The sequence below is a fragment of the Anolis carolinensis genome, chromosome 3, assembly GCF_035594765.1.
Source record: "Anolis carolinensis isolate JA03-04 chromosome 3, rAnoCar3.1.pri, whole genome shotgun sequence".
NCBI lineage: Eukaryota > Metazoa > Chordata > Lepidosauria > Squamata > Dactyloidae > Anolis > Anolis carolinensis.
This window is the reverse complement of record NC_085843.1, coordinates 70,755,590-70,775,172: the sequence shown is the minus strand read 5'-3', so window position 1 is coordinate 70,775,172 and position 19,583 is coordinate 70,755,590. Positions and strand designations below refer to the sequence as shown.

The following is a 19,583-nucleotide window of genomic DNA, read 5'->3' as shown; positions in this document are numbered from 1 at the left end:
TTATCCAACATTTTTCCAGCCCGTTTATGTTGGATAAGTGAGAGACTACTGTGTGTGTGTGTGTGTGTGTGTGTACACACACACACACACACACACACATATATATCTATCTTGTTTACAACTTCTTGCTTTGGTCTTTGGCACTCCACCAGTCCCTGCACCTGCTGGAGTGCAGTTTAAATGGTCCTTGCTATTTGTATTCCGGTTCACATTTCTTTGAGCGTGCCTGGAAATCTGCGGTTCCCATGGAAACCCAGCAAATCCTCAGACACCACTTAATAGTAAGGTAAGAGCAAAAATTAGACAAGGAGTCTCTACCTTATAAATTTCGAAGAAAAGTCTGATACTCCAATGAAAACTTCCATGAGCATTTCTATTATCCTCATCTTTGAATATTCACATTCTACATTGGTCAGAATTTAGACATGGCATTAATTCTGAAATTTCACTTAAATGTCTCACCCTGATTATATTCACAGACAACTTTTAGGAAATGTTAACATCATTGTGATTTATTTGACTTTCAAACAACACAGGAAACTAAACAGAATCTTTTCCAAGGAAAAGATCACACCATTTGTGGTAATTAATTTGTAAATTGTACCTAGACCTTCCTGTTATGGAACAGCATAAAATAATAAATAAATGTTCTCAAAGTTCATGGGAAGCCATCTGGTCATAGACATGCCCTTCCCTTCAATCTCTAGACGTCTACATATATGACGAGTAAATAACAATTTTAAAGAATATGGTATTTGGTGGGCTCCCTTTTCTCAAATGTAGATACTTATATATAAGAAGTTTCCATAATCTCAGTCCTTCACTGTGAGTAACCCCCCTTCCCCCAACACACACACAAAACTAAGGACAGGGTTCTCATATTCATTCCTTATCCTATTTAAGGACTCCCCAAACACCATATTATTGATTGACACAAACGTTTTATGAATGTTTTCTATGATGCTGAAATTCACATGATGCCATTTGCCAATTTACTGTTAAAAGTGGTCTTCTTTTGCATTTTGAATACATCAATGTTTCCCATAGCATTTTGGGTCACATTTGACAGTCAAAAAGAAATCTGCATATCAGAAATAATGTTAGATATCACATCTATTTTACCCTTTGGAGGCTTCATCTTTGAAAGTGCCTGTAGCAGGTCAGTTGACTTGCTTTTTTGAGACAACTTTTAATCAAAACGTTATGAGATGCATTTACTTTTTTATTACTGAATATTTTGATTTGGGATGTCAAGATTGATATGAGAAGTCCTCTTTCAGCATGTGCGTTTCTGTCTTTTAGATGAAAGATTGTACTTCATTGCCTTCATGTTTCTTTCCACTTTTCCAGGTCTATGAGATACTGTGTCTCTTTTATGCTTTGCTAAAAAGAAAATTCTCTTTAATGATATGATTCTGGACTGACACTGATATAGCCAGCATTGGCATATATATTCAAAAGAAACAGACATTAAGACTTCTGTGGAAATTAAAACAGCAGTTGATCCCTAGCAGCATTTCTTGTTCAAAACATGCAATATTCCAGTACATGAAGAGCCATAGCAGGGATTCTAAAGTGTTGTTCTTGCTAGTAAGGAGACATTTGGGACTTCAATGGGATTCTTGTTTTTTTTTTAATTATTTAGTGCAAATTAAGCATGGGCATATGTATTCAAAGCCAATGAAATAAGTGGAAAATAGTCAAAATAGTTTTGTAAAATAATTCCAGAACATAATAATCCAGTATGAGGAGAAATTTGTAAGAGGAAGATTTGTAACTAATCATTTTAGTTTGCAGGTTATAGTGGTATTGGTTTTACCAATGAGACAACTTTCCTATTATGAAGCTCAATACAGGTACTCTAACATATGTTATGATGTTATAACATCATTTGGTGCTATCCCATAATACTGTCGCTTACTTGGTGGTTCTTTTTGAACTATGAAGATATTTCATTTAGGTCTATGCAACACATTATCATTTAATTATGCTTATGTTGGATCACTCCAAGCAGTGCCAGTTTGGCCATAATTTTCCTTAAAATGGCTGTTATCTGTATTGGGAGGAGAGGTGTGAAGAAGGGAGGTAGGTACAATTAGAGATGAGTAAGAGATTCATTTTAGTTTATTCATTATAGAATATATATGCAAGTAAAATTAAAAGTTAATGTGGAAGAAACAAAAAAAAAAACCCCACAGAGATGTACCCATCTAGACCAAGAATTTTGAGTACTTTAAAAATGCAGAAACACCTTTTTAGTGTTAGGAAATTTTAAGGACACCCCTGAATTACAAATCTTCAGATAATGTTTTTTCCCAAAGAAAACAATATTTTTGCATAAAATGTTGTCTTTTGTGCAGAAAATGCTACTTTTGGGGGGGTGTCAATAATTTCTTCTTTTTTTCATAATTTTCTCCAGAATGTTTAAGGTCCGGATCTTTCTAGGTGTTTAATTAATGTGTAGTAAATTGGGAAAACCCAGTTTTCTCTGCATTAATTTGCTTTTCCTTAGACATCGTTTAGATGCCTAAGGTAAAAGTGAGAAAGGTCCCACATATTGGGCCTGTCTGGAAGGATGCCTTGTTTAGTTCTCAAACTTCTAGACAATGCCGATGCTGAATTCCATCCCAGTGTTCATGAGAATGTATGTGACCTTTTTATACTCCTTGGTGAGTAATAGCATTCAGAGGGAATTGTTTTATTACATTTTTTCTTATATTTATTTATTCTCCACTTTTTCTCCCCCAAAGGGGACTCAAAGCTTCCATCTTCACACTTCGCAGCACGATGGTTACCGTCCAAATTGCCTTCTCTCTCTCTCTCTCTCTCTCTCTCTCTCTTTCTCTCTCCCTCCCTCCCTCCCTCCCTCCCTCCCTCCCTCCCTCCCTCCCTTCTTTCCTTATTGGATTATGTGACTCCTGTGTAGATAATTCTTAGATGTTGCATATGCGAAATGGCTATGTGACTGTTGCCAAGATGCCTATATTTGCACAATATCCCCACGAAAATCTTTGTGTGTGTTTGTTCTTGTTTTGCTTTTTGTTTCTTTTTGGATAGAAGTTACTAGTTCAAATGGAATTTCATCTACATCTATGACAATACAAGTTGAACCAATAGTTCAAAGGTATTCTGTTTCCAAGTCAATGTCCGGAGGGTGGTTGTAGTGTTCATAGGTGTGGGGCAAGAACATGTTTTCAAAAACATCAAAAAGACAAATAAATGTTGGTAAACAAGAGTATACGAGTACAAAATCTATATATATAAAAGGATAAAAAAATTTCAGCCTAGGACAAAACAACAAAGCCAGAAACACTAAACTTGGCAACACAAACCCTCATCCATGCCTCTACGTTCATACAACAAAAAGAAAAGAAAAATAAAGTCCTAATTAGAGGGAAAGGAATAATTGTTTTTTATCCAATAGCTGCCAGTTACAAGGCTAAACTCTGCCCACTTGGTCTCCTAGAAACCTACTCAGCTCAGGGGACAGGCACAGTTAGGCCTCAGGCCTCTTCCACACTGCCTATAAAATACAGATTATCTGATTTTAACTGGATTATATGGCAGTGTAGACTCTGTTGGGAATGGAAGAGCCGTTAAGCTCTAATCACCCTCTTTTTATGAGGCAAATTCCCATTAAAATAGCAGAGTAAAGAATTGCAGCAGGGTGAGACTTTAGACTTACGCGAGTGTGAGTTTCGGAAGGCCTCTGTATCATCAGGAAGGCAAAAGGGATGCAAAGTTAGCTTTAAAGATTAAAAGCATTTATTGAGGTAAAAAGAAATCCATTGATGGATAGAAAAGGTTTGGATCTAACTAACTGATCTATCCTGTTCTAATACACATAGACGGATTAAAATAACAAAGCTCTATAGATAGGCTACATCTTGACTAATAGAGGACAGAGGTGCGTCCTCTCTGGAACAAAGCAGGAAGCTGGAATGGCGATCAGCCTCGTGGGTCTGGTCACTTCTTCTCTAGGGCCATAAACATTCGAAAGGATCAAATTGGGGAAGTTACGTCAGAGCCCTAAGAGAGATTACATTTCTAGGAACATCAAAGGGTGGGCTGATCTAAATAGGATGGGAACCAGGAAACAATGGTGAATCCTATCTAGGCATGCTTTGGAAAGGGGGGAAGGATTCCCTCAATCTAACTCTATCATCTATCTGACTACATTTAGACTTGAGTAGTCCAGGATGAATCCCAACAGACTCAAGGCCCTTCCACACAGCTATATTACCCATTTATAATCTTATATTATCTGCTTTGAACTGGATTATCTTGAGTCCACACTGCCAGATAATTCACTTCAGTGTGCATTTTATACAGCTGTGTAGAGGGGGCCTCGTATAATCCAGTTCTCAGCAGATAATATAAGATTATAAATATACAGTAGAGTCTCACTTATCCAACATAAACAGGCTGGCAGAACATTGGATAAGTGAATATGTTGGATAATAAGAAGGGATTCAGGAAAAGCCTATTAAACATCAAATTAGGTAATGATTATACAAATAAAGCACCAAACATCATGTTATACAACAAATTTGACAGAAAAAGTAGTTCAATGCTCAGTAATGCTATGTAGTAATTACTGTATTTACAAATTTAGCACCAAAATACGACAATGAATTTAAAACATTGACTACAAAACATTGACTACTAAAAGGCAGACTGCGTTGGATAATCCAGAACACTGCATAAGTGAATGTTGGATAAGTGAGATTCTACTGTAATATGAAATAATTACTGTGGTAATCCAGTCCAACCCAATTCTACCATGGAGGACACAATCCAAGCACGCACAACAGATGGCCACCCAGCCTCTCAATAATAATAATAATAATAATAATAATAATAATAATAATAATAAGAATAAGAAGAAGAAGAAGAAGAAGAAGAATATCATACAATCATAAGGTTAGGAGACACCCCTAAGGATCATCCAGTTCAACTTCCTTCTACCATGCAGGACGACACAAACCAAGCACTCCTGACAGATGGCCATCCAAGATCTGCACAATAATAATATAAATCGAATCATAGAATCAGTCAGTTAGGAGAGACCCCTAAAGGCCATCCAGTCTAACCCAACTCAGCCATTGGATGATACAATCCAAGCCCTCCCAACAGATGGCCAGCCAGCCTCTCAATAATAATAATAATAATAATAATAATAATAATAATAATAATAATAACAACAACAACATACAATCCTAAGGTTAGCAGATACCCCTAAGGATCATCCAGTTCCTTATATCATGCAGGAGGACACAATCCAACCACTCCTGACAGATGGCCATCCAATATCTGCACAATAATAATACACATCGAATCATAGCATCAGACAGTTAGGAGACACCCCTAAAGGCCATCCAGTCCAACCCAATTCTGCCATGCAGGACACAATCCAAACACTCCCAACAGATGGCCACTCAGCCTCTCAATACTAACAACAACAACAACAACAACATACAATCCTAAGGTTTGGAGTGACCCCTAACGATCATCCAGATCAACTTCCTTCTACCATGCAGGAGGACACAATCCAAGCACTCCTGACAGATGACCATCCAGCCTCTACATAATGATGATGATGATGATGATGATGATGATGATAGAAGCATAGAATCCAAGAGTTTGGAGAGACCCCTAAGGGCCATCCAGCCCAACCCTTTCTACTATGCAGCAGGACACAATCCAAGCATTCACAACACATGGACAACGTATAAATACTTTACAATACTACACAGGGACATAGACCCCCTCTACCCTCACCACTCTCACAGTACACAAACAACCAAATGCATACAAAACATAAAGACAACCATACAACAGACAGTCAATCTCACCACTACCTCAACAAGTTCTCACCAACACCACCAGACAATGCCACAGCAACGCGTGGCCAGGCACAGCTAGTAACATATACAATTATAGCTCCATGAGGTCCCATTAAAGGTAAAGGTAAAGGTTTCCCTTGACGTTAAGTCCAGTCGTGACCAACTCTGGGGGTTGGTGCTCATCTCCATTTCTAAGCTGAAGAGCCGGCATTGTCCATAGACATCTCCAAGGTCATATGGCTGGCATGACTGCATGGAGCGCCTTTACCTTCCTGCTGGAACGATACCTATTGATCTACTCACATTTGCATGTTTTCGAACTGCTAGGTTGGCAGGACCTGGGGCTAATAGCGGGGTGCTCATTCTCATAAGAATTCCGGAATGGGAATGAAGTCCCATTACTGGAAAGTAATTGTTGGCACCAAAAGTAAAGTCACTTTATGTACAATTGTACAATTCCCAAAATCTTATTTATCCACAGGCACTATTGAAAGGTCACATTCTTTGACTACTTTAATGCCTGAAAGTGGATCAAGATGCCTTTTGTCTGCAGCCATTTGTATTAGGATGCAAGTGAGCAAGAAAAGTAAATTCAGATTCCATTAAGCAGATGAATCTGAGCTGTGCCACCTCGAAATAAAGTGTAAACAGATGTAGCATAGGCCTTTATGACCTGTTCCATGAGCTGAAAAGATCACCTTCTGGGAAGATAATGCATTTCCTTGTGCTCGTTTAATCCTGATCCTCTTTAAAGCTCAGCCTAACAGCTTTACCGTGTTGTTACAACTATATTCTCAGGTAGAAAGGAAACATTTTAGGAGCCAAGCTGTGATATCAAATATCCAAAAAAAAAAAAAAGGCTTTTATCTGCCTAATGGCCAACAAATGATAAATATCAGCAATGCTACCATCTGAACCCACATCGACACCAACTATTGGATGAAATGTAAGATCTTTATTTTATTTTTTAAAACCACGATTTCTGTAGCTATGAAATTATGGTGTCACCGATACTAACTACAAGACTTCTTAGTGCAATCAGTTTTATGTTGGATAAATAAATATAATATTTCATCAGGTGAAATAGGCACTGATTAAATTGACAGCCCCAAAATAATTATAATTGGTATCTGTGAAAGAAGAGATGCGATCTGAAAATGACTTCATTTCCTTGTTATGTATAAACTGACAATCAGGCATCTTCATTCAATGTAAAAAAGTATGAATATTCACATAGCTCAGCCTGTTAGTAGCCAATAAACATTTGAAATGAAAGAGAAAACAAAACAGGTAAAATAATGGTACTGTAGCATAAATGTAACCTGGGTTATATTCATTAGCTTAATAATTGATGCTAATATCTGATCAGAAAGCCATTTGGGAAAGTACAGGAAGCCATTTTAAACAGAATCAGTCTATCTAGCACAGTATTGCCTTCTAGCAGTCTTTCAAAGGTTTCAGAGAAGCTTTTTCCCTAACCCTCATTGGGAATGGCTTGCAATAAAACTGGAGAACTTCCAAATGGGAAACATGTTCTGCACTGACCTCTGTTCCTTTCCTATAAGGCCACTGTCACCTCTCTTTAACAGGTCATTAGTGAGTGCCAGCTTTCTGTTTCTGAAAATATCTCTACTTTAACTGATGTATCACTTATTGTGTAGCCTTTGCCCATATAGTTTCAAATCAAGCTATGCATATATGTATAGAGGCCCATTAGTGCATGTCCCTTAGTAGATTAGGTTGATGACCTACTAATTAGTACATAATGAGTTTTACTCATAAATGGTTGGATAGGTCCATAGAATAAATGATGTGCAGTTACTCAGAGGTGAAACACTGATTTACTTTCACATAACTATGCACAGTGCTGCAGTTTTAAGAAGTTCATTGGTTTGTCAGAAAAAAGTTAATATGCTGCTTTGATATACAGGCAGTCCCCAACAAAATAAGTCCTGTAAGTTTGTTCTGAATTTCTTTGTAAGTCCGAAAAGGTACATTTTAAGTGTAGCTCTAGCCAAATTTTAGTGTGTGTGTGTGTGTGTGTGTGTGTGTGTGTGTGTGTATCTTTTGATAGCATAGAAAAGGGTGAATACCCATGTTGTACTTGTTTTCTTGTCTGTGCCTCTGTTCAGAAATTTTCGCCTCACTTTCTGTCTCTGTCATAACTGGATTTTGAAAAAATTGGTTTGTGCTGGAAACAAGGATTGGTGATAAAGTTTCAGTGGAGACACCTTTTCCCTATGATAACTTTCAGGAGAGAATTTCCTTTCCAAGGGGTAGATTTCTCTCATTTTCTCTTCTTTCATCCCCATTCGTAACTATGAGTTGTTTATAAGTTGTATGTGTGTAACTCAGGGACTGCCTATATTCATATTTATTCACAATAAATAAACATGAATACTAGAGAAAGAACATTTAACTGCACTGGATTACATTATATGAGTCTACATTGACCATATAATGCAGTTTCCAACAACATTATATGACAGTGTAGATGAGACCTCAGAAGAATATTCTCTCAGGGGTATGCCAACATATATAGGAATACAAAGGAAAATGCACACATAATTGGGTGCTTATGTATATTTGTGGGGAAAACATTTTTAAAAGCATTGCATAAGTTTAATATATTACAAGGGGTGATTTCTTAAACAAGATTTTTTTAAAAATGAGCCAAAATGATATTGCAGCTAAGACGCAAATGCTATTTTAGTCTGCATTAATAGCATAATGTTTTCCAACTCAATGGAAGTAATGTTTCCTCTACATCTTGTTGAATGGGTCAAGCGTTATCTGTATTGCATTCAGTGCCCCATTTTAAGAAGGATATAGAAAAAAGAAGGTTAACAGTGCTGGTATTCTGTAGCTTGGATACTGTAGCTGGAGATCCTGTACTAAACAGGGAGTTGCTTACCAAATTGCTTGCCAAAATGTATATTTTCAATGGAATGCACATAAAACTACAGACAAGCCTTTGTGCAGACCTTTTGAAAAAAATCAGTAGAGATGTGCTTCAAACAGGCCATATATACATTTTGTGCCTGGATAGAATCATCCTTAGCCTCAAATGAAGGCAGATGCTTGTTTCTTGTTTGTGACAAGGAGCAGTGGAAGAATTTAAGACTTTGGTGAATATACACAAACATTTACAGATTTGCTGAACCCTATTGTTGTTAATATCAATGAAAGCTATTGTATGATACTTTATTTCAGATGATCTTTGTACTGCCCTCGAAAAGTGTATGTCCATTTTTATTTTCAAGCTTCTTTTGATAATCTGTGTTTTGCTTTGCAATTTCCCAAATATCTAATGCTTAGATAATATGAATGTGTGCTTTATAGCATTTCTTGTAGATAATGGTTTTTTTTTAAAAAAAGAAAATTACCCTTTTGTTCTATGTGGTAACCATTTATGAGAAAAGTATTGTTATTCACAAAGAGGGTTATATATTATAAGTTATATTTATTGAAAAAATAAGCTTGTGGGCTGCAATACCTTTGTGCAAGTATTGCACTTTACTCTCCACCATAGGAGAGCACATGATTATGATATGGTCTGGAAATATTCAGCTAGAAGTATTATGACAGGCATTAGTATAACATCATTTTGGGAGTCAGAAGATGGCAGTCTTCACTCATTAAATACTCTGTAGAATCAACAATAGTTCTTGGGGAATGAAACATAAGCCAAATCATAATCTCTTGCTGTATACTTAGAGGATGATTTTTAATTTTACATGATGAACATGAAATAAGTAAAGGCAAAATAGCTACTGCTGTTTTGCTTCTCTGAAGAGAACAAATATTCTGAACCTTGAAGTGCTTTCCTATTTTGTCCTGCAACTGAAGGATATTACAAAATGAGAAGTGCAAGAGTCAGCCATATTGATAGCACAGCCTAGCACATGCTATTTTCATCAATTTGATTGACAAACTGAAACATCCATTACTGATAATTACAGCCTCTGTGTTCAGGTATTCCAGTGTTTTCATTCCCCAAATGACAGACAGACAATTGCAATTGATCATGGAATATTACATTTTAGGAATACAGGCAGTCCCCGAGTTACAAACATCCAACTCACAAACTACTCATAGTTAAGAATGGGGGTGAGATAACAGAAAGTGAGAAAAATCTTTCCCTCAGAAGGGAAATTCACTTCTGGAAGAATTATCATGTGGAAAAGGTGTCTCCACTGAAGATTTCTCACTACTCCTTGTTTCCAGAACAAGCCAAATTTTTCAAAATCCAATCATGACAGAGACAGAATGTGAGATGAAATTTTCTGAACAGGGGCACAAACAACAAAAGAAACACCACAGGTGCATTCACCCTTCCCTATGCTATCCAAAACTTATATGTATATATATGTATATATTCCTACTTACATACAAATTCGACACAAGAACAAACCTACAGAGCCTATCTTGTTCATAACTTGGAGACTGCCTGTATGCTGTCCATTACAAAATAATGTTTTATTTTGTATTCTTTATTTTCCCACTGCAACTGTCTTCTGAGCCCTATCATTTCAATATAAGTAGCTTTTGTCATGTTTCTTGCATCTCTCCCTCCCTCCATTGGCAATCTAATACATTCCCTTTATCCCCTCTTCCAAAGATCAATTAATCCTTGAAACATTACCATTTAAAATAATTGTTATTTTTATTTCTATAGATTTAGTAATAAAATATGAAAAATCCAAAGAAAGACAAAAACAACCCAGAAACCAATTAAATATATTAGTAAATTGAAGACATATTTTTTGTCCTGATGTTTTAGCTTAAAAATGAGGTCAATCTCATAAATTGGATGCAGTCACATACATAAGGGTTCAAACTCAGAATACTATGTGAGAAAGTGGACCCACAGAAATCATCATCCATCTGATTGTGTGGGATGAAACCCTAAATAAAATGGAACCAGGGTAGATGAGCCCAGACAAGCGGAGAGGGCACCCACCCCCTTCCCAACCCTCCTCCAAAGCCTTAAAATTAAAGAAATCCTTACCGGGTCACAATCAGGCTGCTCCGGCAGCCCTCTTAGCACATAAAAATGATGTGCTAGGAGCCGGTGGGAATTGCTCCTTCCCCTTGCCTCCTGGCACATCATTTTTATGTGCCAGAAGAGCTGCCAGAGTTCTTATTCCCTCTTTTCCATGATCCCTTTGGTTCAAGACTTCATACCACAGTATGTTTCCTCCCCCTATCTTTTATCTTTCCAAATATAATGACTTTTTTTCAGGAAGAGATCTTTCCTTTTGTACTTAAGTTTTCTTGAGCTCAGATCATACTAAACAAATCAATTAAATGTGTACAGTGCTTTATGTGAGATGGAATATCAGTCTGATGACCTCATCACACAGGCAAAATTGCCCGTCCTACGGCATTTACCCCAATTCAGGGACAAGGCCCACCAGATCACATCAGATGACATAGATCTACATTTTGCAGGGTTCTGTCCCTGAACTGAGGTGAAAATGTTGTAAAAGGGAGCAGCGAGAACACGAGAGGCTTCCCATGTTCTCATTGAGAAAAGATGAGATGAGGGGTGATGTGAGCAATGTGGAGCATGGGGCGACAGGTTCCCCATGCCCCACGCCAGATTCACCATAAGCCATGGCAAATCCCCCTGCCATCACCCAGCTTACAGACCTCAGTGTGATGAGGTCCTAAGTTTTGATTTTAGAGTCCTGGACACCAGAGTTCAAATTCTAGAAAAGCCATGGAAGTTCATTGTGAACTTAGGCAAGTCACATTTTCTCATTCCTAAAGGAAGGCATTAATGAAACTCCTGTAAATTAATTTTGCCACAAAACCCACACTTCAAAATATTAGATATATTGGACTTGAACTTAGGGAAAATACACAAATCAATTACTGATAGCCATAGCAAAATGAAAATTTCATTCAAGTGATCTAAGAACAAGATAAAACCTAGCTAGTCAAGCTGAGAATATAAATAAAATATTCTTAAATAAATGTCACATTATACTTTCAAGGTATTTTCACTTTCAGTGGTGTGTGTATGTAAATGCTACATTAAAGACAAGACTTTTCTTCATAAATTCATAATACCACTGGGGATCATTTGTCTGAAGGGTGTAATAGTCGCATATCTGGAACAAATCTGAAGCACTTATATCATGATGCAATCTGCTACAGTCATTATTCCAAAAGATTGTCAAATATAGCCATTCCAAGAGCTGCATTTGAAGCTCATTAAAATTCTGGGCTTCATCAATGAGCTTAGTTCATCAATAAAACTACCCCAGTTCACACCAGCTGAAAGCCTGAGCCATAATCTCTTTTTCAAACTGCCCTCTGGTAGATTAAGTCGGCTGTATTAAAAATGAAATCAAGAGGCAGAGTCCTGGCTGTATCTAGATGCAGAAATGAGAATGGCCTTAGTGGCAAGAGAAACTACAGGAGGTCTGGAACTCCTGTGGCTTTTCCTGCAGAAATAGTGATTGGAAGCAAGGTGGGGGGCATGTACCCAAACACTATCATTGGATGCATATTGGGAGTCAATTTAAAGCATTTTGGTGCTATTTTTGTATGTTATCTCTCCAATAGTGTCACTAATCGAAAAAGTTTCATCACTTGCACACAGCAGTCACATTCATTTGCAATTGCTGCTGCTACTATTGACAGAGGAAATTAAAATGGACATTTTCAGCATTATAGGAACTAGACACCTACATGGATATAGAAAATATCATCAGTTCAAGAAATGAGATATGACTGGTTTGTCAAGTACTTGATATAGTCACACAATTGTTTATTCATAAAAAAACTTTGATGTGGGTGGAGGGCAAAAGGTTGCCATAATACTACGCAGTCGCACAGGCTTTAGAAAGTTAACCTTATATTTAGGCTGAAACCACATGAGGGATATTTTCCCGTTTCAATTCGCAGTGTCCTGCCCCAATGTGATCCCATTAACATCACATTCAATCAAAACTCAAATTTATCTTAAAAGTGACATGGGGTAAGTCTGACTATGCCTGTAGAGAGAATCTCAGACCTTCAGACACTCAAATATACAAATATCTAAACACATACTCCGAACATAAGAATAAATTGGCAACACCATTATTGTTGCTTCCAAATTACCAAGTAACTGTGTAAGATCCCTGTATCATTTGGTTCTTGTTGAAACTCGAATGGAGCCCTCTTTTTTGCCTCCATAAATCAGACTATTATTATATAACTGGATATATTTTTTATTTTAATGGAAGTGCTAATTAAAGCATGCATTCAGAAAATAGTGTGATGCATTTCTCCTCAGAATCTGCTATGGCCCTGTTCACAATTAGTCTAATAAAATAACACTTTGATTCTATTTTAGCTGTTGTGGCTGCAGTGTATAAAATCCTTGGATTTGTTGTTCTCTGAAGAATTGGAACTCTCTGGCAAGATGCCTAGTTGCTTCTACATAAACTGCAAACCTCAGGGTGCTATAGGATGCAGCTGTGGCAGTTAAAAGTGGAATCAGAGTGATATAGCTGTGTAGTATGCTTATCAGACAGATGCAGACAGGGTCTGTAATGTCTGGGTGATCTCCAATGACCACAACAAAGGGGGAAATAACACCCCCCACCCAAAGACAAGCAAACAACACTTGCATAAAAACTATCCCATGATGGAAAAGCAGTCTGATCTTCCTTTCTTCTGTTATAACACATTTTATGATAGGCAAATATCTAAACTAGTCAAGGAAGATTTTTGAATTTACCACAACACCCCCCCCCCCCAATTAAATCATAAATGCTGCATGAACAACCTTCATGACAAAATGCTCATGTTTATTGATCATTTACTTATTCTAATGTTAATGCAGCTCTGTTCAACTGGCATTCTTCAGGTTGTTCCATTATACTTAATGTTGTGGGAGAAATATCAGTTCCATCATTTAATCTTTGATAAATAAATCTGATTATAGCATTTTTACTTTGGCTAGATGAGCAGAATTGCATCTTGCAGAACTATATTTAATACTCTCATGCTGCAGTCATGCCAGCTGTAGAAGTTCTGAGCCAAATGATGAGCCAGACTTCATCTGTTTGGAAGACTATGCAGGCTTGTCTACACGGCTTTAAGGTAGAAGGCTCAAAGCTTTGGGCAGAGGTATGGGGGTGTTCATATGGCTTTTAGACTGTGACACCAGTGCCATCTGTTCCCAAGGGATGGTGAAAGACTGTTTGTTTCCAATCTAATTATAATGACAGAAAACAATGCTACATGCCAAATTAGACTGAAAATAAAACAAATGCCATACTTATGTCTCTACAAATGAAGAAAAAAGACCAATAATTATAGAGAAGGCCTACCCAGTATAGATGTGTTAGAAAGAGATGCAGTGCTAGAAAAGATAATGCAAGTCGACACATAAATGTTTTTGTTAGAGCAGAATGCCACACCACTTCAAAGTTTGACAAACATTTGGAATTAAAATTTGCCTTTTTGATGTTAGACTTAAGGGACATTTTTTACTTTATTACATAAGCAACATAAGAAGCCACAATCACAGAGGAAATAATAAACAACAGTCAACTATAAACCAAATAAAGCACTTAAAAATCTGGCCCAAAGCTTATGATGCATGCCTTTCTTTAGAAATATATGTACAAATTAATCCAGAAAATTATCCCACACAAACTCATGGGAGCATTGTAGGGATCTTACAGAATTATCAACAGGAATCCAGTTACATCATTATAAGAAGATTTAGAATTGGAAACTTCTGTAATATCCCGACCTTGCTGCTATAGCATTACTATGGAGGGAAATCATCAACGTGACTAATGTGCATTGGGACTAATGGAGAGTAGGGCTGATGAACATAAGACTATGATGCATCGGGACACAAGCTAAGGAATACTGGAGTGCAACAGTAAAACTAAATGTACATCAGGATACTCTTGCTGGTATCTTTTTACACATTTTCATAGTTCAGTAACAGAGTTCCTTAGTGTCCCTGCTACGTACACTCACATAACGTAGATCATGATCATGATAAAGCATTTTGCTCTGTAATACATGGATGACAAATGCTAAAAAACAAAACTGAAATCTCCCCCAAATAATTTTTGTTGTTGCTTGTCTTTGTTAATTGATAAATTAATTTCTCCATCTATTTTCTTTCCCCCTGCTTTGGACCTCATTTAATCATGTTACCAGGCAGGGTTTAAAAATGTTTAAATATTTGTGTTAAAGTGTAATAGTTAATTAACTACTTAAATAATTAATGGAAATATGTATTCATTTTTAAAGTGTTCATGAAATCAACATTATTTTTAAGGAATAACTTCGATTTCATGAACATTTTAAACACAAATGAAGTCACTTTAAATTATAAATCTTCACTTTTAAAGAATTAACATCAGATATTTTTTCTTGAGTAAATATTTTGATGCATTATTTGTTTTTCTAAAATGCCTAATCAGAAGTCAATTCAAGAATCCAGAAAAATTCTTAACATGATGTTTGACTTACCTGGCATGTCCAGATTGTGAGTTGGGAAGGCTGGGCACTTAGGCAGCATGAGGGCCGGTCGCACATTGCTATTGTTGAGTCAGCTCCGACTATGAATTGAAAGAATCTTATTGTTTGCCCTGCTTCCAGAAAGCTAATATTGGCCGATGTGGACTAGATGGGTACTTAAAAGGGGGAACCAAAGCATGCCATCCTTAGCTTATTTTGACTTTCAACCCATCTACTCTCCCTTTCCTTGATTTTCTTTCTTTCTTGGTAATTCGTCAGAACATTGTGAGGGAGGTTGGCATGAGTTATGGATCCAAGATTGGGGAACTGGGGGGATTGGTCTGGGATCCCAGTGTGGGGCACAGGAATATCTAGCATGGAGGTTTCACTCAAATGGTGGGGCAGAAGCCCAGTGGGTACTTTTTAGGCCATTTTAGTCAATTTAGCACCAGGCCAGAACAATGGACCCATTCATCAACAGGAAAATTGGTCACTGCTTAGATTCAAACCCATGTGAAGACCAACCCTGTGTCTAAAGCTGTAACCAAAAAAAGTTTGGTTTAATTTCCAAAGTAATTCATGTGCCAGTTGGTATTGTATTGCTGAAGAGTCCATCTCTCCTAGTTGCATGGTCAAGTGAGAAATGAGCTTTGCAACAATACAATAACCAAGAATCGTTAAAATTTGAACCATAGAATATACACTTCTCAGTCTGTTTCAGCTTAAGTTATTTTCTATTCAATATTTCCATTGGTTTTGTTTTATCTGGAAGACAACATCTGAATGTAGAAGATTTTTTTTTATGTTGCATTCCACCACCTACATATCTTTCATTACTTTGATCTCTGTCACCGTGGTTCCAGTTCCTTTATTGTTAACTTCAGTCTGTGATGCTACAGGAGATGGTGTCATTTGGAGATTGTGCTGTTAGTAACAATGTTGTGTAAATTCTGTTTGTCTTATCTTGTTTTACCTTCTAAAGACTCCATTTGTTGTAATTATGGCATTTTTTTTCTCCTGAAACTGCTAATTAGGCAATAGCCATGCTTTTCTTAATGGCATTCAACTTTTTAAGATTTTCTAAAAACCTTTAAAACATATCCTTGTAATTTCCTGTACCATATCTCATTTGCGTATGATATTCCAGCACAGTGTCTAATCTTAAGAGTACACAATTTAATAATTTTTCATATTTTAAAACAATTTAAAAATACTTTTTTAAAACAATTTGACTCAAAAACATGGTGTGGGGGATTCATGCTGGCTATGATTGTGTGAGAGAGAAACAGGAATTATACCTTCCCTCTAATCTGGGAATTTACTTACATATGACTCAAACTGCTTTATCACAACAAAAGCCAAAAGCACTTCTAACACTGAGCCAAGAATAGATTATGGGCCTGGTTAGTGGATAAGAAAGAATTGGGCAGCAATCAAAGTGATAATGGGAATATTTTGCTATTTTGCTCCATTTTGTTACTAATAATTACTATTTGCACTCTTGGACTTACTTAATTCTTACTATTTTGTTCATGTCCTTGATTAAAATTCTATAAAGGTAAAGGTTTTCCTCTGACATTAAGTCTAGTTGTGTCCGACCCTGGGGTTTGGTGGTCATCTACATTTCTGAGACGAAGAGCCGGTGTTGTCTGTAGACCCCACCTAGGTCATGTGGCCAGCATGACTGCATTGAGCACCATTATTTTCCCGCAGAAGCAGAACCTATTGTTCTACTCACATTTACAAGTTTCCTAACTGCTAGGTTGACAGAAGCTGGGGCTAATAGTGGGAGCTCACTCTGCTCCTCAGATTCGAACCACTGACCTTTCAGTCAGCATGTTCAGCAGCTCAGTGCTTTAACCCACTGCACCACCAGGTTAAGATTGACTGAACTTACCAACTTAAGGAAAAGACCTAATAAGTTCCCTGGCAAATCGACTGCAAAGTGAGAGAAGACAAAATGCTCTTAATGTTTGCTAAGCTTTTTTATGTTGATTAAGTGTGACCGTTTCTCTGAACTGAATTTTAGTATAACTTTGGCTTCCATAATGGACTTGTGTAGAACCTTTGCCAGCTCCTGGCCTGCAATCTCCATGGTCCATGCATCTTCTCCTTGGGCCACACATCTTGCACACTCACTTGAGCTACCTTATACACCCAGGAAGGTTGTCTGGGAGCCATTGGTACTGATCACCAGCATATTCATCTGTGGGATAATTATGCCTCGGACCAGACACAGATGAAAGGGGGGGGGGGTGGTATTGTGCAGAAGTTCCCAAATATAAACTGTTGCACATAGATGATTTTCTAAATTCTTCAGTTGCAGTAGCTTCTAATCAGGGGGGACAACTGCCTCTAGGGGGCGCAGTTGAGGTGCTCCCACGTGCGCGCCATTGGCCCACCTTCAGCTGTGGACCTGCCTTCAGGGCCTGGCCCAGGGCCAGGCCCGCCTCCGGGCCCAGGCCTACCTTAACCCACACCTATGGCAGGCATCCTCAGAGGTTGTGAGGTCTGTTGAAAGCTAGGTAAGTGGGGTTTATATATCTGTGGAAAGTCCAGGGTGGGAGAAAGAGCTCTTGTCTGTTTTAGGTTAGTGTGAATGTTGCAATTGGCCAGATTGATCAACATTTAGTGGCCTTGCAGATTCAAAGCCTGGCTGCTTCCTCCCTGGGGGCATCCTTGGTTGGGAGGTGTTAGCTGGCCCTGATTGTTTCCTGTCTAGATTTTCCCTGTTTTCAGAGTATTGTTCTTTTTTACTGTCCTGATTTTAAAGGGTTTTTTTTAATACCGGGGGCCAGATTCCCTTTTGGTGGCCTTTTAATTATCTGCCTTGATATTCTGGGTTATATGTCTGAGTGGAAGGACCCTCACTGCTCTTCCACACAGCTATATAACCCAGAATATCAAAGAAGAATAACTCACAATATCTGCTTTGAACTGGGTTATCCGAGTCCACACTGCCCTATATCCCAGTTCAATGTTTGGTGCTAAATTCACAAATATAGTAATTCCTACATAACATTATCATGTGTTGAACTGCTTTTTCTGTTGATTTGTTGTAAAACATGATGTTTTGGTGCTTAATTTGTAAAATTATAATGTAATTTGATGTATAATAGGCTTTTCCTTAATCTCTCCTTATTATCCAACATTTTTGCTTATCCAACGCTTTTATTTTTCAGTGATTGGTTTGGGGGGGGAGGTGCCAAAATTCTGTTCGCTTACACTTGAAAATTACCTAGGGTCAGCCCTGCTTCTAATACAGATATTTGGGATACTTCACAGAAAAAGTGAAAGCTGCATGAACATAACAAAAATTAGATGACCTAGTCATGGTTGCACCATGTGGATAATGGGAATCCAATTTTGAATGTCAGAGTGGAGTCATGAAGTTTTGTTGTGGATTTATATTCACAACCCTTATCTTAGATTGTTCTCTTAGTAATAATTCCTTAGATATACCCACTAAACATTGCCTTCCGACTTGCAGGTTAATCTTTAATGACCTCAACATATTGATGAGATCCCTGCGGTGATTCACACTCCCCCTCCACCTCAGCAAATCAGCAGGGCAATGATGATAACCCGTGCACTGCCTTGCCAGCAGTGATGCTTCCCCATCACATGTGGGGAATGCATTGCCATGGTTTCTAACGAAATATGGGAAGCCTCCTGTGTTTCCGGCTTGCACCCTGGTTGAGCCACGAAGCCCTGCCAAAAGTGAGCCTGTGTCATCTGATGAGCAGCATGGGGCTCTTTGTCTCAGCTGGGGCCAAAGTATCCTATGACGCTGAAAATGAATAATGTGATGAGACCCTAAAATTCTCCAAGAGATCTGTTGTTTATAGCAGTCAGTCACAGGCTTCAAGGCAGAATTTGGGCTAGCAGATGAAATTAATTATCAAGAAATTTTAGCAGTAATAAAGATTTGACATCCCTAGAAGCAATAGTTGACTTTAGTGCCTAAAATACATAAGCCATCTGCATGTCTGAATATGATTACCCTACTGTTACATCATAATAGCTCCCTAAATAAAGGAGGCTTGATAGCTAAATGCTAAGCAACCTAAGGTACCTTATACCAGACAAGGGCAAATGCCCTTCAGGTATTTTAGACTTCAACTTCCACCAGTTAGCTAGAAAATAGTCTTTTCTAATTTGGATATATCTCCCAAAACTAAATAAAATTAGTCATTTCCAATACATTTTGGGACAAATTGGTTTTGCTCAGCATAACCTTTTTTGATTTAG

The 19,583-nt window shown here is 37.7% G+C and overlaps 1 long non-coding RNA gene across 1 annotated transcript in view; it reads right to left on the bottom strand.

Moving 5' to 3' along the window:
- The window catches only part of LOC134297448 (uncharacterized), a 29,256-nt gene that overhangs the window by 8,322 nt on the left and 1,351 nt on the right, over nt 1–19,583 (bottom strand). The window contains exon 2 of the long non-coding RNA XR_010004204.1: nt 15,345–15,433. This is a non-coding gene — a long non-coding RNA (uncharacterized LOC134297448). The remainder of the gene's footprint in view (nt 1–15,344; nt 15,434–19,583) is intronic.